The 25,235-nt window shown below is 42.8% G+C and overlaps 1 protein-coding gene and 1 long non-coding RNA gene across 3 annotated transcripts in view; one reads left to right on the forward strand and one right to left on the reverse strand.

Moving 5' to 3' along the window:
* ADGRL2 (adhesion G protein-coupled receptor L2) overlaps window positions 1-25,235 on the reverse strand; it is a 548,846-nt gene that overhangs the window by 483,028 nt on the left and 40,583 nt on the right. The gene's annotated exons all lie outside the window — the stretch shown is intronic.
* LOC148685019 (uncharacterized) overlaps window positions 399-25,235 on the forward strand; it is a 34,841-nt gene continuing 10,004 nt past the window's right edge. The window contains exons 1-2 of the long non-coding RNA XR_015950991.1: window positions 399-696; window positions 1,028-1,107. This is a non-coding gene — a long non-coding RNA (uncharacterized LOC148685019). The remainder of the gene's footprint in view (window positions 697-1,027; window positions 1,108-25,235) is intronic.

The following is a 25,235-nucleotide window of genomic DNA, read 5'->3' on the forward strand; positions in this document are numbered from 1 at the left end:
TCTTGTTTTCGAAGTCTTGTCAGAAGGAGCGGTGTGTGTGTGTGTGTTGAGAAAACACCCATGCAAGGTATTATTGGGAAATAATTTTTATTTAGGGAAAAAAATATCTCTCTGGGCCATGCATAAGCAGCCATAAGCACTCATGCAAGACTACCCACCCATGCATTAGGAATTCCTAGCCACTGCTTTTAAACTGTGCTCTAGTTTATTGTTTGCTCTAAATCAAAGCCGAATACCACTGTGTCTGTTAGAAAATCATTACAGTGCCATTAAACTTGGAGTCGCAGGCCTAGCAAACATTGAATCTTTTTTTTTTTTCCACCAGAGAGGGAGGTGGGTCTCCTCGCCTGATTATGCGCAAACCAGTTCTGGTCAAGAGATACAGCTGTCACAAAGCACTCAACAGATGGCAGTTGCCGGGTGAAGGCTCATCCATATTTGGGTGCTCGGGTGACATCTGAGAGCCTGTGTGTTCCATAAATGCTCTCCTGCAGGCTTTGCAATGCAGAATGGCAACATTCATCTTTCCCAGGAATAGAGATAAATCGAACTGCCCTTATGAAAAAGCACTGCATAAAACGCTCAAATTTATTGTCCTTTAAAACTTTTAACTGTTATGGGGAGAGGTGGCTGGAAAGATGGAGAAGCTGACAAATTGGGAGATGGATCCCTTTTTTACAGAGATGAAAAACAGTGGTAAATTCGTATTTTAGCCTTAAAAGGTTCTTTAAAGATTGGTTTAACTCACAAAGAGCAGCAATTTCTCTCCTGATGCAGGAAACTGCAAGGAAGTAGAGGGCTTTGGGAGGCAATCGTACTGATCAATTCCTTTACAAAGAAACGTAAAGCAACCAAAATAATACAGAGTTTCTCAGGGCTTTTCATGCACTGTAAACCTACCTAGTGGCTTTATTTTAAATTAAGTTTTAAAGTTAATTCATATTGGAGTCTGGATGCTGCTCAAACAGATGCCTTGTATCAAACAATAGAACTGTGCTGTTTTAAAATGCCTCTCTGTTTCTTTCAGGAAAGCCTGCGTTGGACTAGAGCCTGGGAGAGCTGTGTTCAAATTCCCACTCAACCATGAAATTCACTTGCCAATCGCAGGTCAGTCACTGTCTCTCAACCTAACCTACCTCACAGGGTTGTTGTGAGGATAAAATGAGGAGGCGAAGAACCACATAAGGCACCTTGAACTTCTAGGAAAGGTGGGATATAAATGTAATAGGGACACAGGTGGCTCTGTGGTCTAAACCACTAAGCCTCTTGGGATTGCCAGTCGGAAGGTCAGCGGTTCAAATCCCCACGACGGGGTAAGCTCTTGTTGCTCTGTCCCAGCTCATGCTAACCTAGCAGTTCAAAAGCACAATAGTGCAAGTAAATAAATGGGTGCCGCTGTGGTGGGTAGGTAAACGGCGTTTCCGTGCACTCTGTTTTCCAGCACGGTGTTCTGTTGTGCCAGAAGCGGTTTAGCCATGACCTGGAAAGCTGTCTGTGGACAAACGCCGGCTCCATCGCCCTGAAAGCGAGATAAGCGCCACACACCCCATAGGCGCCTTTGACTGGACTCAATCGTCCAGGTGTCATTTACTTTATTTTACCTTAAATGTAATAATAAATAAATGTACAGCAACTCCTGCCAATGCCAGTGCAATGTTATAAATGTCTACTCAGAAGTCAGCCCCTTTAAGTTCAACAGAGAAGGACTGAGTGGACAAGAACGGCATCCTATATTGGATATGACATTATTCGTCTGATTGGCAAATGCTTTCTTCCCATGCCAATTTATCTGGTTGACATCATTACGGCACACCTGTCCTGGCATGCTTAAGACACACCAATGCCAAAGGCTTATGCCCTGTAATATACACAAAGTGTATCCAGCACCAAGTACAATACCTTGTGGCCTCCACTTTGTAGACACCCATTTTGCAGTCTCAGGGCATGGATGCAATCAAAGGAATCTCCCCCCCCCCCACACACACCTTTCATTTCATACCTAGACAATACTGTAACCACTTCCTTTTACACATGTGTTCCTAAAATTCCTCCCTTCAGGAGGAAGGGTGGGATATAATCACCAAGTGTTCCTACATGTTGTTTTGTTCAGAAACAAGGCTCCAATTTGATAGCTTTGAACTGTATGAAAAAGCCTTAAGGCACCTCCTTCCTCTTTATTCTGCCGAGTATTCCTTCTGCTCCAAAATCCTGCCCTGATGGTGCTGCTGCTAAATCTGCTCCCCCCCCCCAAAAAAGGTAAAGCAGGTATTTGGTTTCTCTCCAATGGGTGGTTCTGCATTTCCCTCCTGCTGTTTCCAGAAGAACCTGATCTAAAAAGAAGCGCTTTCAGAGGCTACTTGTTCTGTGGTAATCCTCTTCCTGCCCTGTCCTGAAGAACTTGCTCCAAAAGTATCACTTTCAGAAACATGGACAAGCGGTGAGTCAAAATGTCATCACTGTTTGTTTATTTGCACAACTACATTTTTTTGAGTGACCACAAGCAGCAAGTATAGCTAATTAAAGCCAGCTAGTTATTTAATAAATTCTTTCCCATAAGAAGTTCCCATAAGCTGCTTCCTTCATAGACATGCCCATTTCCCAACAACCTTGTCTTAAGGTCATGGGAACCTTCAACCACAACGCCTACTTTCCACTTCGGTAAATGATTAAGTGGCTTCCAGTTGCTTCAGGGAAATGGCACCCCAAGTGTTCAAATGTAGATTAATTCCAGGTCACTTTTGGGCTGTTGGAATGTTTGTGTGGTGTAGGGGTTATGAGGCTGAGCCGTGAACCAAGATAACACTAGTTCTAATCACACACACACACACACCCTACCACAGGTTCATTAGGAATGAATAGGCAATCCACTATTTTCATCTCGGCTCCCTCCATTCTACAATATTGGTCCTACCTTACAAGGCAGTTGTAAAGATAATTATAGGAAACACTTGCTGAATTCCAAAATCACTAAGTAAATGCTTAAAGAACCACCCGATACTGTTTGCTTGGAATAAGCTACAGCATGTTCAATGGGATTCGCACCCTAGGAAGTTTTTTTTAAGGATACGGAGCCAAAGTATTAATGTATTTGTACCAGGCATTTGATGCAACATAATTCACATAGATGCATATGGTTTTCTCTTTTACACTGTATGTGGTTCTTTTGTTTTGTTGTGCTTTTTTGGGGGGGGGATCATAAAGTTTATCTTTTAAAATGCCAAATGTTGGGCACTGCATACCCATATTTCTCACCGTCTCCCTACAAGGTCTATTGCTTTGATCACAGTCAGATTCTGCTTGTTAGCACCATTTTCTCATGTGATCTGAAAACTAGATACACTATACAAAGGTATTACTTCATGCTGCATAGACATCCTGATATATAATGTAGGGTCAATAACTAAGGTTAGAAACCTTCATGGGTCATGACAATACCTCATCAACCGTAGCTCTACCAGTCTTCAAACTGGAATAAAAACGTAATGTTTACTTCTGCGGACTTTATATTCAACAGAAGACCAGCATGGTATTCAGGCCATGTTTGGATATCACACTAAATCACAGGGTAGTTTTCAACTAATTTTTACTCTGCAGACCCTTTGCAAGTAATGACCATCCACTAATTTCAGTCGTTTTACTTTACTATGAGTAAAACTTAGTTGAACACCACTCTCAAGTTGGCTTGTTTCAAACAAACCAACATTTTTCAAGTTGGATGAAATTATTAGCAAAATGAGAAGGAAGTTCCTAAACTCCTCATGGCCACACTGGAGGCCAGGAAGGGAAGAAGTGTATGTGAGCCTGGTGTTTGCCTAGGCTTGCTCATGCTACATTATTATTATTATTATTATTATTATTATTATTATTATTATTATTATCAAGATGGTGTACATGGTTCTCCCTGCCTTGTGAGGTAGGTTAGGCTGAGAGACAGTGACTGACCCAAAGTCATCCAGTGAACATCATGGCTGAGTCGTGATTCAAACCCTGATCTCCCAGGTGGTTTAGTGTGACATCTGAATATAATTTCCTTTTTTGTTCACCAAAAAGCATCCAAACCCTCCAAGTGTCCCTATTTTCCAGAGACAGTCCTGGATTTACCAAAGCTGTCCCTGTTTCTGATTTGATCCTGGACTGTCCCACTTTTCCTTAGGATGTCCCTATTTCCACTGGAGAAATGTTGGAGGGTATGAGCATCACATAACGAATTGCCAGTTCTTGAGCTGGGTATATGCTCACCATCACTTACTGTCTGATGAAAGCCCAGATTACATTTGTTCAAGTTGCTGCTGTGGCTTTAGCCATAGCCCTTCTGTCAGCATTTTGCTGCGCGATTGTAAAGAGCAACCCTACGCATGACAGAAGGCAGATGCTGGCGATTTAAGCAGGGCAACCCACCACAGCGCTTTTACTCAGCTGATCCTTAATGATTTAGCATTTAATGCAGTTCATCTTTCATAATGCAGAGTTCAGAGAGACACAGCTGCTACTGAGGATGCAACAATATTGACCTTCCAACCAAGGGCAAAACATGGCTTCTTTCATTGCCTTTGCCCCTGAAACTTTGGGAAACTTCAGCTGTGCTCTGAAGGTGAAGGAGACTACAGTACTAAAGAATGAAACAATTCACTTCCCATCAATGAGTTCTTCCCAAAGAAAAATCGTAACTCTGATTTTGATACAATTAATTTTCATTAGAAACTCAGCCTCCTTCTCAAACTGTGGGTGAAAGCAATCCATGCTATCCAATTATCCAGACCACTTTCAGAATTAGCCAGAGCATATGGCAAACCATGCCGATTGGGAATCAATTTCCTGAAGGTGTCATGGCCAGATCACCTTCTGGTGAGCCTTTGACTTAACGGTGGCCTCTCCCCACTGCAGAGGTGGGCGACCTATTAAGATGGGTCACCCCAGAGACTAATGGATCCAACTAGTTTTCAGAGAGCTCTGAGCAGTTTTCCATCTGGCTCATCAATTAAAGCACTGGTCAATCTTTGGAACCCAAAGATGAGCCAGGAAGTTGACATGAGTGCACTGAGCAGCCTCTCCTGACTGGCAGAGTTCAGAAATCTCTGTGGTATACCTCAAAACTAGGAGCAAGGAGTAAGACGGCTTGAGTACAGGTGAGAAAAACTTCCTAGTGAATGTCACCAAACACTGGCATGCACTTGAATTTGAGCCTACTCAGTGGTAATGAAAGTGTTGACGAAAGCTTGCTTCTCCACTGTCCTTAGCTGGCTGTCCAGCGGAGTTGTTTAAGAGTGTTTTTGGCCTACAACTCCCATGATCCCTAACTCACAGGACCAGTGGTCAGGGATGATGGGAGTTGTTGTCCAGCAACATATGGAGATCCAAGGTTGAGAAAGGCTGGAAGTTTATTGCATACTGACCCTAGGGGGGTGATGGAGCCATCTAAAGCCCACTTTGATACGTTTGCTAAGCATTTTGAGGAGAAAACTGTTTCCCTCTCCTGGGATTTGGATTACATCATTGGTGCTGATGATACTGCTGAGTGCTTTCTTATCCCATATTGCCTGGGAACATAGAAATGGTGAGGGACAAGATACTTGGCCAGGTTCATACAGCCACTTGGGTTCTATCATCTGGCAGGAAGGGAATGGCAGGATAGGCCAGCAAAGTCATTAATGCCTTACTTCAACAAAGAGTGGTTCCAGGCTGCTATCTTCAGAAATGCTTATCCCAGCATTAACCTACCTGGACCCTTGGATCATCATCATCCAAGGTCCTACTCTGGGTCCTTCCTCAGAGGGTGATAAGGGAGAGGACCTTTTCAGCTGTGGTTCCCCATCTGTGGAACCCTGTCCCCAGTGAGGTCCAACTGGCACCTTCACCGACATCATTTTGGCATCTGGTAAAGCTCTACCTTGTTTCCAGGCCTTTCGAGGATGGAGTTGATTTTGTTTTTATTGTTAGGGTGCTGTTCATGCTTTCTGTCACTGTTGTGGGTGAGTTTTTGTGTTGAAACAGAGATGTTTCTTAGCCACTCAAATGGAGATCTAGGCCACGGCTGCAGTCTGAAACACACTGCTTGGGAGTAAGCTTCACTGGATGCCAAGGGACATAAACATTGTTAGCATTCTGATACCCAGAACCATTTTTCCTTATATTGATTTCACAATTTAAAGGCCTCTTATGGTCCTCCAGCTGAAGAGAGAAGGGCCACCTTAAAAATCTACTTGACCTCCTCTTATAACAATGTCCAAAGTTTTTCTTCGTAGTTACTTTTCATCAAGTCTGAGCATATAAACGGTAAGTTGATAGGTCGAACAGCAGAAATATTATCAAATTGGTTGCCTTTAAACTCTCTTCCCTCACCAGCCCCCCCCATCACAACCACCGCCCCAAAGCCTTCCTTAATGCAATAATCTTCTGTTTTCATTTTGTACTAGTGGAACTCTGGCAGAAAGTAGATTACATAGCAAGAGTGCATCTACCTCGGTTTCTAACAACATCTGTAAATTAGGATTTGAAAGAAAAACAAGCAGATTATATGAACTTTCATTACAATTACAATGCCACAGAACAACTGTTGCCTAGCTATGATTATGGCTAATCCCTGGACACTCTAGCAGAGATTTTAGGTTTATAATGTCTTATTCATAAAAAAGAGCAGAAGACATGAATGTTCAGCTGAGTCTCCAGTGGAAAAAGACTCTACACACTATTTGATCAAATCCAATGAAGCAATGGCATGCCTTAAGAGGAGTATCTAAAGATATTCCAGAAGTTCTGTTTTTAAAAATGGACATATCCCACTGAAACCACCATTTCTGAGGCACCTCCAGGCTGCCAGTATTTTGTGGAAAGACCTCAAGTTGGGAAATTTAGATTTGCCCAATTAAAGTGGATTAAAGCAATCTGTTGCCTTAGTGCAACAAAATATGAAAAGTGTGGCATGAACAAACTATTAAGGGGAAGACATATGAACACCTCATAAGCAAAGCAAGCTGAATGCTCATTTTCATATATTCTTCCCATGAACAAGTCGGGATGAATGCTCAAGAAAGACCATATATAACCTTGCATCCCTGTAGACTTTGTGCCAGCAAATCAGGATGGATGATCAATAAACACGTCATTTGTAAGAGCCTCTGGATTGACCAATGTGCTAATGGCATGCAAAGAATGACAAACTATGTAATACTTTCCCCTTGGGGTATTCTATTTCACCTACTTTGGTTCCCTGATAGATTAATTCCAGGTAGTGTGGGCTTGCACTGCCTGGCCACACCTCTGCCATTCATTGCATGCCCTAGTGGCCTTGCTCCTTTTACGCCTACACATTATGCACAGTGTCTAAAGAGGAACACAACATGTGCGCAAGCCCAGATGTGGCAACTACTGCCACACAATCAGGAACGCTTCCCACATCATTTCTCTGTTATCACCTTCCCCCAGAAACTATTAGACCTGTAAGTGAAATGCAGGGATATAAGGACAAAACCTGTGTTGGGGTACCTTGAAAAGATACAGCACAGCACCTAGAAACATAAGGTAAAAAACCTTCGGGCTCACTAGCAATGTCCAGCTGTGCCAGTTCGCCCAGTACGCTCCGTGGTGTTTTCCTCTGCTAAAACTTCAGAAACCTTTCTTTCCAGTTCTAATTTGCAGAGCTTGATGCGCAGCTAGAAAAGTAATTCAGCTTCAGTGTCTAGAAATTACTTTCGGTGACTCCTTCTCATTAAAACCCAGATGTTTATTTTAAGGTAAAGTCCCCAGCCAAGAGATGCTTCCTCTCGGCTGTAAGAGCCACGACACACAGATACAGACATAGTAAGGACGTTTCATATTACAGAGAATCACAACAGCAACCGAGCACATCGCATTCCTGAATGAAACGTCATCGGCCTGCGATTACAGGGCGAACGCTGGGCTGGCTATCTCCCACAGCTCACAACCTGAAACTATTTGATACATGAAAACAATAATTCTAGCATGAATGTTCTCCATTCGCTTTGGACTGTGTTCACTGCAGCCCTAGCCAGTGAGGTGTTTGGGTAGGTGAAAATTGTGGGTAGCCATGGTGTGGCAATAGAGGAGGGGAGAGGGTTCTTCACACTTACCTTTCACAATAGAAAGCTGTCTGCATCCATCCTTGGTCAGCTCTCCACTTTGCATCATGCTGGATTAGCTCTCCACTCTGCAACTTACACTTACATGGTGTTGCATGTGGCAGCCCCAACCTCTCTCACAATAAAAGGTCCCAGCAATGAGAAGTAAAGACAGGAACACTCTCCTCCTCTGTTGCTACCCTGCAGCTGTGGGCAATTTCACCTAACGAACCACCTCGCCAGCTGCTATCCATAGTTTGATTCTCAAAATCCCTGCAAAGCTCTGGCCAATTGCCAACAAATCACTTGCAAATATTCACATTTTGCATTCTGGAAGTGAAAACTGATACACGTGAGTAGAGATAAAGCAAAGAAGTGACCACAAAACTGGAAAGAACACCACTGACAAGTGTGGGGTGAGGGGGAGCAAGGAATTACAGGTGCTTGAAGAAAGTTTTATTTCAGGCCTGATACATTATAATCCCCCTTCAAGGGACACTTTTTGTATAGCTGTTTCCATTGAGTGTATGAACCACTATAGTAACTCCTATTGGGTTTATAGACATCCAACAGACCAACGTAAGTTACAGCAGGCATCCCCAAACTGCGGCCCCTCCAGATGTTTTGGCCTACAACTCCCATGATCCCTAGCTAACAGGACCAGTGGTCAGGGATGATGGAAATTGTAGTCCAAAACATCTGGAGGGCTGAAGTTTGGGAATGCCTGAGTTACAGCTTCTTTCATGACTTTTTCTTGTTCTAATGCAAATGTAATTTTTGTATTTCACATGGACTTTGAGGAGATGTGTTATATACTGGGCAGACAAGGTCTGGGGTTTAAATGGTTAACCCATATATGTGATGATGCTCACTACAGGTTTAAGGCAGAGATATGAATCTTGTAGCCTGAATAAAATGAGTTAGACAGTTTGGGAGGTAGTATCTTATGTAACCCATACTTCACATATCTTTCAAAACGTAAGAAGGCTCCATGGCTCCTACTTCATCATACTTGATTGTATGTTGAGCTACCAGTTAAATTAAAATGCAGCTACCTAAGATGGCAGGTCAGAGATAGGAAACAGTTATTGCAAGGATGTTGATCAACTCTGCCTTCGTTTTCATCATGCAGTATTACGCTTCCTATTGTTTGTGCTGCTACTTGGTCTGGTTTCTATGTGTGGGTGGTAGAACTCACTAGAAGGATTATGAAGTTTGCATGCCAAAGGAAAGGAGCTATCAAAAGGCACGGATTGAAACAAACCCTAACACGAAGCTACTGGCGCTCATGTTGGTGCTCTTAGCCAACAGGGCATGCATGTCTCCACCAAAGGATGCAACCCACAGACCCCTCAAGGCTGTGTATTTGAAAATGAATTGGTTAATCCTACAGAGCACCGCAAGGAAGTGGGTTAGCTGGTTTGTTCATTAGCTAGATGGGTGGCACCTGCTTGTGCAGCAGCAGCAGCATGATGGAATTAAGACAGAACAGCTACATTCCAGATACAAGAGGCCCCTGCGATACAGCAATGTCCACGATTTTGAATGCAGAATTAACTAGGGCATACTAATTTTTATTGATTACAGGGTGTAGCTTTCTATATAGATGCCCAGGGTTGTCAACATATCATAGGTGGATCAAACCCAAATGGACTGAAGGACAAAATTCCTCGCTGAGCCAGCCTAGGGTATACTTGTACTTTTGCATCCTCAGAATGCCAGTTCCAACTCAATTTCACTCATACGGAAAATAGCAATGGAACTCTGTCTGTGTTCTAGGAAGCTCATGCACATTTCAGAAAGGCAGGTGTCTAATGGCAGCCTGCCTCTTGAAGGAACATTTCAGGAAGAGTTTCATATTGGTTGAATGCATCGGATTCCTAATTTTCAGGAGAATTCGGTCATTTGTGTGGAATGCACAGGTTCAGGTTGTGGAGTCTGTAAATGCCAGCTCCAGGTTTGAGGAGTTCCTCCCCCCCAAGTGCCCTATAGCAGGCCCCTCTTATATTGCTGGGTTCTAGTGAGTTCACCAGGTGGTGGCAGCAACAGCAGCAGAGTTGTGCAACTTGGACCCAACATTATTAAATTTTCCACATGTCCCAATGCCTATGGGCATTGTGGGTGATTAAAGTGATGTCCTTCCCAAGAGAAGATTGGAAGTTTTTAATATTTAATGCTGTATTGTTTTAATATTCGATTGGGAGCCACCCAGAGTGGCTGGGGAGACTCAGCCAAATGGGTGGGGTACAAATAGCAGGGGGCCGTAGGAGCCCACCCATTGCCTGAGGTTGCTGCATGTTGGTACCAGGCCTCTAGATTCAACACTCCTAGCTTTATGTTTACACACCGAGTTCTGTGCTTCAGCAGTATGGCATTTATAAAATTCCTGGAAATGGAATGTGATGGGGGGAGTGGGAAGAATTCAATATATCTTTTGTGTCTTTTTTAAAATAAATAAATAAAAATATATTAGAGAAGAAAAGATAGGGGGAAAGTGAAGCAAGGAAAGATTCTGTTCCATTACGGGAAAAAAGGTCTTGAAGTTTAAAAGTGCCTGAAGCCATTTTAGAATGCCATTCCTTTGAGGTTTCCAAAGAAAAAGATTGACAGGCTCTCTTGGGGTTACTATAGGTATAAGATACTCTGCCTTAGGACTAAATGACCTATTGGCTCCCTTTTAAATCCTCCATTCAAACTTGTAACAGCATTCTGAATAACAGCAGACTTTATTCTCCTTGATTTATTTACTTCCATAGAGTTTTTAAAGCAACTCCCCTTAAATTTTAACTGGTTAATATTGTTTATATTCCTATCCGTACCCCCTTGCTAATCCTTCCATGTTCGCCTTCTTTGGATACCTGACAAGTACTCTCATGTTTAGGCTTATCACCTAGACAGTCAGTCTCCAGGTCCCTAACAATTGATCTTCATCTTCTTTGAACTCCCTGCGATGTGCCAATAGATGTGTCTAGCAATAGGGTGTCTAGAACCGATAACAATATTCACAGTGTGGTTGCGTCAAGGACGCACACAGCACAATAAATCTCCTCCTGTGATGTAAACTGTGTTGGCTGTGATAATAGCATGTTGCATGCTCATCTAGAGATATATTATGGATCTCAGAGTCTTCCCTCAATATATATTTGAATCATGCCATTGGGCACTGGGGAAGACTCGTCTGTTTTCAGATGACCTCTATGAGTATGGTACTGCTCAAGGTGTAGAGAACCTTTGACCCTCCATATGTTGCTGAACTACATCTGCAATCAGCCCTGGTCACTGGCCGTGCTTGCTGGGGCTGACAGGAGTTACAGTTTAGCAATGTCTGGAGGGCCAAAGGGTACTCACAGCTGGACCAGTCAGTGGCTAAGTGTACTGTATACACAAGCAAGCATAAGTGGCAAGCATAATTCCATGGTGTTGGTGCTGCTGGCAACAGTCCCAGGTGCTTCTACATTTTCTTCTTACTTCTGGGTTGACAACTTCAAAGGCAGGTGATACTCATCAGCAGGTTCACTTTGACCTACAGTTGTCAGCTGCTGATCCCTATCGCAGAGAGTTGTATATAACTTCATATTATGAGGATCAAATGCAACAAAATATATCCCCTTAATTACTCTTGAAGATTTAATGTAACGTCAACAGTCCTCTTAATTACTATTTCTTCTAAGTATTTCTAGAAGCTGCCTGTTTCTTATTGGTTCCAAAAAAGAAATAAAGAAAGTATTAGTTACAGGTAGGTAGCCGTGTTGGTCTGAGTCGAAGCAAAACAAAACAAAAATTCCTTCAGTAGCATCTTAAAGACCAACTAAGTTTTTATTTTGGTATGAGCTTTCGTGTGCATGCAAAGAAAGTATTGTACAATTAGGTATGTGAAACGCTTGTTTTGTAATGAGGTCTATACATTAGCCATTAATTTCTTCTGCCCAGCTAATAGGCCATACCTTCAGCTGAAAGGACCAAAACATTATAGAACAAGTTGAGTGAGCAGCTAATTGAAAAATGTGCGAATGTCTGACTGCATAATTACAGATGCAACAGGTGGATACAGGAGTTTCGCTGGAAGCAACTGATAGTTAAGCAACGAGACTGAACAAATGGTGGTTAACTATATATGCTTCTCCTAAGCCTGCTGTGTGGTCTGTTAGGTTCACTAGTGTTCTATGGCAAACGGAAATACCTGGAATTGTCTCTTAATCATCAATCACAAAATATTATGGAACAATGTCCCCTTGATAGTGCTGCCCTTCTTCATGTATGCAGCACTAAAGATCGCAGGAGCCTGAAGTGCTATAGTCTGAGTTATATCTTCTAAAACAGAGATGATATTTGAGTAGGAGAAAGTCAGCTATATAATTTTCCATTCATAGATGGCATGGGGTTGCCTTGGAGATATTGCAATGCAGTAAATGGATCACTGGACAGTGGAATAAGAATAAAGAGGATGAGATTGCCAGCCTGATGTTCTGAAATGGCTCTCTGTGTTTGTATGTAACTGTATATCCTTTGTATGCGCATCAAGCATAAATCTAAGGCATGCATCCTTTTTATGTCAAGCGTGGGCAACAATTATAATTCTTCACTTACTAGAATGCCTTTTATCTTGCAAGATCCAAATCACTTAGCAAAATCTATCTAAAGATCTCTCCACTAGTACCAAGGAGCAACATTCAGTATTTGAAATTCAGCAGCTCCATATAAGTGGCAGTTACGCTACACCCAATTTATAGAGGGGAAAGCAGCCATCCATTTGGAAGTATTTTGGAAGACTGGGGATAGAACGAGTTTAAGTACCTAAAGAATTTGGCTTGGACACCAAGGTGTCAAAATATTTAGCTTGGCAGAGGAGTAGGTTTGACTGCAATTCTATGTAATCAGCTGATCACTATAATGTTCTGATCCATAAGTGGATTGCAATGAAGTTGTTTGTTCAGTCTCCTGAATTTTTCAATATTCAATTCCCTAGCTTTTGCAAAAAAAGAGAGAAGGTATTTATTTATGGGCTGCGTCACCCCCTAAAGATGAAAATCCCATTTAAAGCTGAATACAATTCAATCAGATTAAAGTATCATTAAAAGTCCTTGCCTGCTCAACTCTAACCCCCAAAGTCTACTTAAAGCGACCTCATAACACTTTTGAATAATGCTTAGTTTTGCACTTTGGTGGGTCTCCAAGGGAAAGGAATTCCATAATTGGGGACTGGAAGTCACCGAGAACACATTTCTGTGGACTGCTTCTGTCTGAACCTGGCACAAAGGAAGTTTTATTTAAGAGAACCCCCTTGCTTGATCTCAGAGATAGTAATGGGACATGAGAAAAGAATCTATCATATGGTATGTTGGGCACAAGCTTTTCAAAACATTTAAGTTCTAAACCAGTTTGAATGGAGAATTGATGTCCAAGTCATAATACTGATTTAATTGATTCCAACAACTTGCTATTTCTTGGAACCGGGGAATATATTCTACAACTTCCAAGTTTCCAAATGGTCTTCACATGCTTTTGCACTGCACAAAGCCAGCCAACTGGGTGATACTTCCAGATGCCACATCTGCTGACAGGACCTAACAACTGACACCTGAATGCCCTCTGCTGGCCACACAAAGCAAACAAGAAGCTGGCTCTTCTCCCTCCCCTCCCTTGATACATAACAACCGCCCAGCCTAACCCAGTATAAGCAAGATCTACTTGCTCTGCCTATTCTGCTTATCTGTGGCTTGAAAAAAACAACCAGGCAAATGCAAGAAGTAAGGAGGCACTAAGAAGTCTTCATGAGTTTGTGTGACCAGAGAACATGGAAAGCACATGGTGGGGGTTGTGTGTGGGGATGAGGCACCTTGAGGTTATAGGCAACGGCAGGTGGGATGGGGTGCATGAACCGAGAACACAGGAAGACTGCTGGTGAAGGAAAGAGGAAGTGGCAGTAGTGAACCGTGTGGTGAAACTACACCGACCACCTGACCTCCCTTGGGTCCATCACTGTTGCATACTGGCCTGGAGAGGAAGAGGGGAGTCATCTGTGAGGTCAGTGCAGTGCAAATGCACCAGCAGAGCTAATTTGGCTCTCCTGCCATCATGTCTGCATCATGTCAGCCTCACCACCACATTATCCCACTCCCCCTTCGTCCCAGGACACAGCAGCAACACAATGCGAGAAAGGAGAGGTGAGTGACAGAGCCACACCATTCTGTCTACAAAAAGAAAAAAGAAAAAATGAATAAGAAATCACGTGTACATTTCAACAATGCTGTTTGTCTGCCAAGTGCCATTAGTTGAAGGGTGTCATGTCTCAAAGTCAGGCGAGACAAATTTCCAGTCATTAACTCCCATTCAGGTTATATCAGCCAATGACTGGCCAGCTTAATGGATGATGATTCAGAAGCTGTAGCAGACTTGACTCATTCAGAAACCTGGTTATTATATAGATGAAGGAGCAAGAATGTCCTGATACGAGTTACTTGATCATCAGTGCAGTGAGATGGCTTGGTTTTCAACTCCAATGAAGTGGCTGAAGACATCCCTTTACTTTTTCCTATCCACACATTTATAGAAAATAGGAAAGTTCTGTGCATGGGGTTCCAAGCACAGTACATGATGCACTGAAGGCAGTCTTCAGCACCAACCCTGGATTTCTTTGACCTAGACATCTTCAATAGGAATCTTTCAAGATCACTGCAATACCCAGGTTTTAAGCTGGGGATGGGGAACCAGTGGCCTTACAAATGTTATTGGACTAGAACTCCCATCAGCGATTGGTCATGTGGCTGGGGCTGACGGAAATTGGAGGCCAACAATATCTCAAGGACCACACATTCTTTTCTACACACTGCACTTCTAACAGTCCTAAAAACAGAAAACATCCCCCCCCCCATACACAAACATACAGAAAGGGCTTAATTATTTTGTAATAAATGTGTTGAACCTGGTGAAGGGCCATCAAGTGACAACAATAATATCTGAATCTTCGCGCCTCGGAGTGAATGCAAATTTGGGATGAGCCTCTTGTAATTATATTAAAAGAGCTTAGACCCAGAGCGCTTCCCCCTTAACTTTTGGAAACACTTGCAAAGGCGTGCTTACCTCTCCTGCCCCACAGGGCATAGCTGAACGCTTCACCCTGCTGCCTCTCAAGCGGAGATTGCTTCCTTTTCACGCCCTGCCTCTTGATAAACGCTGCCGTGTCATGGCAGAAACAATCACAAGTGACAGTGACTGAACTGTACAAACATGCAGACAACTGATTAAGCAAAAATAAAACAAGAATCAAATAGCTCTTCTGCATAATTCCTAATTTGCATGCATAAATGAAAAGGTGGCAAGGCTCCAGGACTCTGTGCATTTCCTAGAGCAGCCTGAATAATTTGGTTTTCTGTGCTCCTTCCTTGACAGGAATTTCAGAGTCGCCTGCCCTGCCCATGTACAAAGAGATGGGGTAGAAAAATGTAACTATCATCCCACGAATCTCGAAATAGTCCCTTATTGCAGCAAACAGGCAGCATGTATAGCCAGCTGTTCTTTCACATGCTTGGTGCCAGAAGATGGAGCAAAAGGTGATGTGAATAGACAGCAGAAAGCCCATGTGCAGAATACAAATAAATCAGTTACCAGGGTTTGGGGGACAAACTGAAACTGATTTCAAACTAGTTTGAGTGTCTTGGCTCCCATCACATTATGGGACTTTGAAATGTCATTTTGTGACACAGCTGGGAAACGCTCTGTTAGGATGTATATGCAAAAGGCCTTCCCATTATTCCATATTAACCAACCAACCTCTTCCTTCTTCCTCCTATTGCATAGTCTCACCCACATGGATTAGATTAAACACTCCACACATGAAACATGTCCACATATTACACCAAACACAGGCACAAGCTGTTTCTACACATGTGTTGTGCGGAAGAGTGAAAACTTGTGAGGGAGGGTGATGGAGGAGGATGTCACACGTGTGACATCATGATGTTGTGTGTGTGATGTCAGGATGTCAGGAGTAGCTGGGGGTAGAGTCAAATGTGGCGGCTGCTTGACTTCAATGGTTGGCAGCTCTTCCTTCACCTCCTTCTGGTATCGCCACCGGCCAGAGGCTGCTTCAACCCTCCTTCCCCTCCGCAGCAGCAGCAGGAAGAGGAGGAGCCAGCCACTGCAGCTGAACTATGCTTGACTCTGCACTTTGCCTCTGTACTTTTTGGACATTGGGGGGTGGCCCCCACCTGAAAAATATTTGGGGGTCCAAAAGTCTCGGTCCCCAGGAGCTGGTGCCTGCTTGTTGATTTGCACAGCTCATCTATTGAGTACATTGTTACTTTCAGTCAATGTTGCAAGCGAGGGTGCAGCTCAATTATTTGCATAAACAGGTTATATACATTGTATGCTCATTAAATGTAGCATGTGAATATAACTCTACTGAAATAAGAGGTGTGTGTGTGTGTGTGTGTGAGAGAGAGAGAGAGAGAGAGAGATATAATTTCTGGTCTTTAATCACCTTGACTGTAACTATACAATGATGTTTAGAATTAGGTAAGAGCTAAACTGTACATTCACAAATATGACATGGCACATAGCTCCTGAGAAAGGACTATTTTAGAAACCAGGTTGGGAAACTACATTTGAAGCCACTTAAGGTCAAAAACAATAACGTCCCCACATATAGAAACTAGCACATCAGGGAACAGGCTAAGGCTCGGATTCCACATGCAATACCCTACATGGTTTCTGAAACAACATAGTCTAAGGTTGCAGGAGTATTTCTTTGTTGTTCTGAAAGGGATGTGATCTTTCATGAATGCTCTGCATCTCCAACACTCCCTCTCTCTTTCCCTGCTGCCCCTCGGCCATTTAACTTTACATCTGGCAGCAAAAGAGACAGACATGGGTGCTCCATTTCCCTGGTGAAGGAGGACTACACGTTCCAGAGTCTGTGCCAGGAAAATGACCGCACAGAAGCGATCCACTTAAGTATGCCACGAGGGAAATATTGGACCAAGTCTTCCTTTAGCATGTCTCAACTTTACTAGAGATTTTCACTGAAAGGCAGAATCATGCTATTTATAAACCAGAAAGAGTTTGGGCACTCTGCTTATTTTACTTTATACTTTCTGAGTGATACTACATGATATGGAAATTAATGTTCCTCTAAATTAACATATCACAGTGGAGTGATTTAGCGATTTGTCATTATGAAACCTGCCAGTGCCAAGAAAGAAATTTTGGTAGTGTTAACCTCATTAAGCAAGAGGCTTCTTGTACAGTGGCTATCAAGCCATGCGTTCCTTTCCTGATGAGAATCCGGTCTTCTTGGATTGCAGTATACCATGTGGCAGGGAGACAGCAAGCATAGGAAGCTGCTTAATACTGAATCAGACCACTGGTCCATTTTGCTTAACCATGTAGCTCTATATTGTTCTCAGTAGTTCTCCAGGCTTTTCAGAGAGGAGGTCTCTCCTAACCTTACATGGAGATGCCAGGGATTGAACCCGGGACCTTCTCCAGGCAAGGCAGATGTTCTGCCACTAAGCTACAACCCTTTCCTTGGCTCCTGCAAGTGCAGGGCAGCACGTATTTATCTGCCACATCCACCAGTGTGGTGTAGTTGTTAAGAGTGGTAGTCTCATAATCTGGTGAACCGGGTTTGATTCCCTGCTCCTCCACATGCAGCTGCTGGGTTTCCTTGGGCTAGTCACACTTCTCTGAAGTCTCTCAGCCCCACTCACCTCACAGAGTGTTTGTTGTGGGGGAGGAAGGGAAAGGAGAATGTTAGCCGCTTTGAGATTCCTTTGGGTAGTGATAAAGTGGGATATCAAATCCAAACTCTTCTTCATCTTCCTCCTACCTTGTATGCCCATAATCGAGTACAAGGTCAAAAACATATGGATGATGCCGGCCCCTTAAGGCAGGACTGCATCCGGATTTAAATTCCACATGCATTTAAAATACAGTATAGCATTAGTCAAACTCGGGTCTCAGGGGTTCTTTGCATCTCACCAAGATTATCTAGCTATCTCACATATCTAAAACCTGTTTACAGTAGAGAAATAACAACAGAGCTCAAAGTCAGCCTGCCATTGCAATTCCTTGGCCATCCCTGATGTGGTTGCTACTAGCGCTGCTAATTCATTAATTCCTTGCTCCCTTTCACGGGCATGGGAATGTCTTTTTCTGTCTCTCCCCCACCTCCCTCACCTTCTTTGCATTAACATGCTGCAGTTCTAGCAATGGCAAGGGTCCTGGTGCAGATTGCCTGCCAACATTTTTAGAGTGAACTGGGCAATGGTTAACAGAATCTAGACAAATAAAAAAGGGATTCTGAACATAAACAGTGAGCAGCAGGGCATGGTGTCTTTACCACCCAGAAAGCTGCGAGTTCCTTGCCAATTGAAACAGTTAACTTCTCTTGTGCAAGAGAGGTGGATGTGCACACACTCTGCTTGGCGGCACACAAGGGCGTGAATAGAATAAACCCAAGACAATGGAGGGAGGCTAATCCTCCATGCTAGGCAAGGCAGTCTATGGATTAGGGATCGCTCCCAAAAGAGGCTCATCTAATCTCCCTTTTTAAAAAGGTTCCCCCCCCCCTATTCCATAGCACTTTGAGAAACGTCACTTAGGCAAGTAGTATATTTGGTGTCATGCAATCGGGTCCTTCATACTTTCTAGTCCTGTGGAACCTGGTTCAATGCAGGATGGAATTTTGCCAGCAGGAGAAGGGAGGTTGTCTTGTTAGGACACGTGGTAGAGTAAGTGCTTTGAACAAAAGACCATACAAAAGAGCCCGGCTGGATCAGCATCTTGTTCTCACAGGAGCCAAGCAGATGTCTTGTGATTCCCCTCATTTGGTATAGAGAAGCTTACTGCCTCTCACAGAGGAGGTTGAATAGCAGCCATTGTGGCTTGCAGTCACATCCCCGCCAACATTTCTCCAATGAAAATAGGGGCATCATTTCTACTTCCACCATGTTTGATCTCGTTGAACACAGAGACATCATATACGCATCTACATCAGTCACCCTGAGCCAACTGCAACCTCACCACCGAACCTACGTCACAGGATTGTTGCAAAGAAAAATGCGCAAGGGAAGGGATCCTGTTCAACACCTTCCACAAATAAATAGAATGAAATAAAATTTTAACTGTAAGCTGCCTTGTCAGGGGAAAAGGTGGGATATTGTAGTAGAAATAATAATGGAAACTCTGAGAATGCTCAGGAGCATAGGTAAAGGGACCCCTGACCATTAGGTCCAGTCGTGACCGACTCTAGGGTTGCGGCGCTCATCTTGCATTATTGGCTGAGGGAGCCAGCGTTCAGCTTCCAGGTCATGTGGCCAGCATGACTAATCCGCTTCTAGCGAACCAGAGCAGCACATGGAAACGCCGTTGACCTTCCCGCCAGAGCGGTACCTATTTATCTACTTCATGCTTTTGAACTGCTAGGTTGGCAGGAGCTGGGACCAAGCAACGGGAGCTCACCCCGTCATGGGGATTCGAACCGCCGACCTTCTGATCGGCAAGCCCTAGGCTCTGTGGTTTAACCCACAGCGCCACCCGTGTCCCGCTCAGGAACATACCAGAGAGTAAATCCTATTGAACTCAGTGGGACTTCTGAGTAAAAATGCTTAGGACTGCAGTGTAAGGCTGCCCAGTCTTTACCCAGTTACCTGGGAATAAGCTCCATTGAATACAATGGAAATTACTTCTGAGCAGCCAGTGTAAGGATCCATTTCCAATAATCAACACTCGCTGTATTTCCTAAGAAATGGTTGGCTGCTGAAGCATTGCAAATAAATAATTTAAAGTGGATTGGTGTCCTTTTCCTTCAAAATTATAGGAAGGGCTTCAGATGCCAGTGTCACCATTTCCTTCATTTGGTGCAGGTATTTTATTTTCAGGATAACGGTTGCCATATGTCCTCTTTTTTCCAGGACACAGCCTCGTTTTCATGGGTATGTAAAATGAGAGTCGGTCATGGGTATGTAAAATGAGAGTCGGTCACGAAGAGTCGGACACGACTAAACGACTAAACAACAACAAAATGAGAGTCATCATAGCAATCCGTAGTTAAAAGTAGAAGTTGGCAAATGTGTCTTCTTTTTTGCTCTTCAAAATATGGCAACTCTAAACAGGACTCTATTTTTGCACCTATACAAGCACAAACACACAGACACAGACACACACACACACACACCACTTTTAATTGTTCTCTGAGATGTGAAGGGGAAGAAAAAGGAAAACCGGGACATTCTGGGATCAAATCAGAAACCGGGACAGCTTCTGTAATTCTGGAACTGTCCCTGGAAAACAGGGACACTATGCAGTCACTGATTGCCTTATCTTTCATGAACTTGTCTAATCCTTTTTTAATCCATCCAAGTCCGTAACCATCGCTACATTTTGTGGGAGTGAATTCCATAGTATGCCCTGCGTGAAGAAGTGATTCCTTTTTTCCTGTCTCAAATCTTCCAACATTCAGCTTCACTAAATGACATTGAATTCTAATATTATGCAATACCAGACCTTGGGCATGCAAGGTTCAATCCTGAACATCTCTAGGTAATAAGAGCAGGCTTCCACAATGAGAAAACGCCTTCTGGAAATTCCGGAGAGCTGCTGGCCATCAGAGTAGATGGATTAGTGGTCAGACCTGGCTTATACCAACTTTCTGTTGACTCTGATGGTAGTACTGAAGTGGATGTGAGCACAGGCCATTGACTGAGTTCACTTGGCAACTGATAATGGTAAGTAATGATATTTAACTTAACATGCCCAACTATATGCTAGTCAGATTGTTAAACATAATGCATAAATCTTTGGCCAATGGATAAGGTGTAGAACAGGTAAAGGGCAAGCAAATTTTTACCACTCTTCTTTTGTTGATTCATTGAGTCACTTCATTTATGATTATACACCTGCATTTAATACATATAGAAAATAGCATATAATCTACACCACATATGTCAATGGTATGGCACTGCATGTTTACTCAGAATATAGATTTATATCTATATATCTATACAGTGGTGCCTCGCTTAACGAATGCCCTGTAAGACGAAATTTCCGCTTAAAGAAAGGATTTTTCTAGCGGAGGTTGCCTCGCTAGACGAATTCGTTTTATGAAAAATTCGTCTAGCAAATCGCGGTTTCCCATAGGAATGCATTGAAATTCAATTAATGCGTTCCTATGGGCAAAATTTTTTTTCAAAAAAAAAATTCAATGCATTCCTATGGGATTCGCTAGATGAATTTTTCATTATAAGAATAGACCCGTGGAACGAATTAAATTCGTCTAGCGAGGCACCACTGTAGTTGTATCTGGGAATCTGAAATCTAACCTGCTTTCCTAGTTTGCATTTGTACAACACACTAAGATGATCTATGCACTGATCACCTGCTATTTTTTTTTCTAAACAAGGGCGGAATGCCTTCTCTGTAGGAATCTTGCCATGTGTAAAGTGATCTTGACAGACCAGATTTTGCATCAAAAGCCACCCTACCCGCCCCAGTTCAAGATTTGCAATTGTCATTTTTTTTAAAAAAAAACAACATAAAAATAAATGGATTAAGCACTGCCGTAAATGCTTTTATCAGCAACGTGACAATTTCTGAATGATGGCCACTTAGGAAAAAAAAAGATAACGATGAACAGAAGGCTTGAGATAAAAGATAAGGCAGCAAATGTTTCCATTAAAATGAATACACACACCAATCCTTAAAAGAAAAGCCTGCCTTTTCAACATGCACCAATAAACACCTAATGAATCCTGATTCCTAGATTTCATGGCTACATGCACATACTCAGGTCTGATTACCTATGCTGACACTTTAGTTTATATATTTAATTAGCATAAGATCTTTCTAGCTGTGGCTCCTTCCCCCCCCCCCCCCTTATCTCTATTATCCAAATGTGCAAAAGACATTTAGAGCAGATTGGTAACAACCAAAGGAGTGGTGTTGCATGAATGATTAGAGAGAAAAAAACATTTTCCTTTTTTTTACGAAGGGAAAAATGCTAGTTGCTAAAGGAAGGAAACAAAAAAAAATTTAAAAAGAGGAAAAGGTGTTTTGTCCATGTAAACAACACATTCATTAAAATGGAAAGTGACTGTCTAATTTGGATTGGAAATTTTGAACTTGCTAATCTGAGAACATGCAAGATTGGAGGGTGTGGTGGTGAGGGGAAGAGAAGACCTATTTTGCTTTGATTAGCAGCTCTAAACCCACACAATCTGTTATTGTTCTATCTTATTTGGCTGAAGGGAATGTATGATTGAGAACATACTTTGTGACTTGACATATTACATACTTAAATCCCCTGATTTGCATCAGGTAACCCTGGAACACACGACTGCAAGTTACTGCTGACTGATATGCTGCCTCTATATCTCCACCAAGGCCAGCACAGGCTTCCAACTATTATCAAATGTCCTTGGCAAATGTGAAAGATTTTACATGTACTCAAGCAGGCAATTTTCCCCCTATAAAGTAATGACAGATTTTTGGACTAATAATGGTCATTTTCTTTATTTTCATACAAACTTTCAATGACTTTGTTTGTCGAGCTATTTCTCCTATCTTTTTCTAAACAAAAAGATGGGGGGGATCGTTATGGAAGCAGACAGAAATCTCTATGCTCTGTCTAAAGAGTTTTTGTCTCTAGGAAGTGAAATACAGACTAGGAATTCAAAGCAATAAAAGGTATGTTAGAAATGTTCCATTATGTGAGCATTTCACAAAAGAAGCCATTATATTTAGTCATTTGGGATCAGTAGCATACCTCAGTTCTGTTCTCATTCATTAGGACAAACTGAATCACTAGTCCATACATTAAGGTATATCCTCATGAGTTGTTGGCTAATTAAACCAAACCAATGGTGCCCACTCTAGTCTTCTGAGGATTATCTCTATGCAAAAGCCATCAACACTTTCAACACTTGCATGTATTTCTCATGTAGGCAGAACTCGCACATGTACATCTTTTAGGTGAAGAATCTCTCATGAGCATGCAGAGGTTGGAGTCAACAAATGTAATTCCAACAGGCGCCCTCCATGCTTTTACATGCTTTTACATGCTTTTACATACTTTTACTTTTATTCCCCATGAAAACTATTTATTTTTATTTTATTTTTCACACGATTCCAAATATAACCTCTAAGGCGGTTTACAAACTTTGGTAAAGGTTCAGTCTTTTAAATTCATAAAGGGTAAAGGGACCCCTGACCATTAGCGGAGACGCGAACCCGGTTCCCCAGATTAGGAGTCTACCGCTCTTAACCACTACACCACCACACTGGCTCTGGAAGGAGTCCTTGTGCTGGAACTAAGTAGCTGAATCCGGTCCAAAATGTTCAGTGAGTGCCCCAAACTGGCCAAGGTTGGTGCTTGCCTGACACCTAGAGGGAGCTGATTCTGAAAGCTGGGTGTCACTGCAGAGAAGGCCCTCTGGTTCTCAGCAAAGTGGATTTGTGCAGGCTGCAGACCATAGTGACTGATCTCACCATCTTAGTGGGTGGGCAGGCCTCTACAGGAAAAGGCATTCTCTTAGTCGCCCAGGGCTTCATACATTGGCTACATTACTTTGACCCAGTAGCAAGTTGGCAGCCAGTGCAATGCTTGGTGTCACTTGTGCAGCGCAGGAATAGGAAGATCAATGTTCTTCCAGGGGAGTGCCAATAGCAAGCACCAGGGTTTGTGAACAAGTCACGGTTTGCAGCACATCACACATTCAATGCTTTATAGTTTGGCCTAAAAAGTTCAGGCACTAGCCTTTGTATGTGTGTGGTAATTCAGTCCCTTGTTACTGACAGCACTTTCTAATGTTAAGCACCTGTTGGCTGTTCTATTTCCTCAGAGCGCGTTCCCATATTTGTCTGCTTGCTGCTCAGATATGCTCCCCACATCTTGTAAGCATTATTGTACTCTGGAGAGAAAGGAGGGGGCAAAAGGACGGGTTTCAAAGTATGTTTCTGCCCAATTCATTTTGACTCTGTTTGGAGACCAAAGCAAAGCTTTATTGAGGCACGTCCTTCCTCAGCTATTCATCACAGCTAAGCTGAGATATAAGCAGCAATAATATGGCTTTCGATAGATTAGCAGAGCCATCTCACTTGTCATGCCTTGTTTTGGCTTTGAAGCTTCCTTCGTTATTTGTCATGCATAATCCCCTTCTGCAGCTACCCCTGGGCCCATTTTCACTGTCAGGGTAAAACCAGGGGTGAAAAAGTCTCACTGTTTCAGTCATATCTCCCTGGAGACCACAAGTGGGATATAAAAGCCCTCTTCAGGAGCCTGTGTGAATACATGGGATAAATTTGGGCCCTGATGCTGCAACACACAGCAACAATGCTTCCTTGGCTGAGTCTGAAGGGGGCAACCCTCACTACATGAAGGGCTTCCTGGTTCAGACTCAAGTGCCCCCCTTCAGAAACAGCCAATCACACATAGATTCAGGAGCATGACTAGCGCATGGACCATTCAAAAATGGTCAAAGCTTGTCTCACCGATTCCTGCAGGTCCCCAGACAATGTCTGATAAGGGTTTTCACCGCATGAGAACGCTATCTTACAGAACAAGTAATTGCCATTGCAATCATATCCTTAAGTCAATGTCGCATGCATTCTTCCTGGTCATGCTAAGCCTCTGATGTGTGCACATCCTAGCCTGAGCATGCTTGGTAATCCCATATTTCTCTAAGGGAGAAGCCCCCTAGTGCCTCTTTCAACAAATTGTCATTATAGAGCTGCCACCGTAATTGCTTGGCTGAAGAACTGGAGGCCGGGGTGAGGAGGAAAGTTGGAAGATAGCAATTTCCACAGCTATTCCCCGCTCCTCTATGTAGCTAAAGCCCAGTTACCGCAATGCAAAGGGAAGACAAAGGTATGCTATGCAGCTCTAGACAAAACCCATTATCCCAACTCATATGTACATGCTTCATGCAGTACAGGGGACACGTTATCATATAGTAAAGACACTATGGCTAGTTAGTATCATAGCAATATGGTACATTAGTGCCACAGCTTCTGATGCCAGCTTTGGGGGAAAAAATCTGAACATATGAAATAACTGTAATGCAGAGTACAGCCTTGTTTGCAATCTGTTGTCCATATGCTCTTTTTATAAGCACATTTTTCCCTGGTGCATTAAGTTTTCTATATGATACGAGCAACACTCTGATA

The sequence above is a fragment of the Zootoca vivipara genome, chromosome 7 (assembly GCF_965207765.1).
Source record: "Zootoca vivipara chromosome 7, rZooViv2.hap1.1, whole genome shotgun sequence".
Classification (NCBI taxonomy): domain Eukaryota; kingdom Metazoa; phylum Chordata; class Lepidosauria; order Squamata; family Lacertidae; genus Zootoca; species Zootoca vivipara.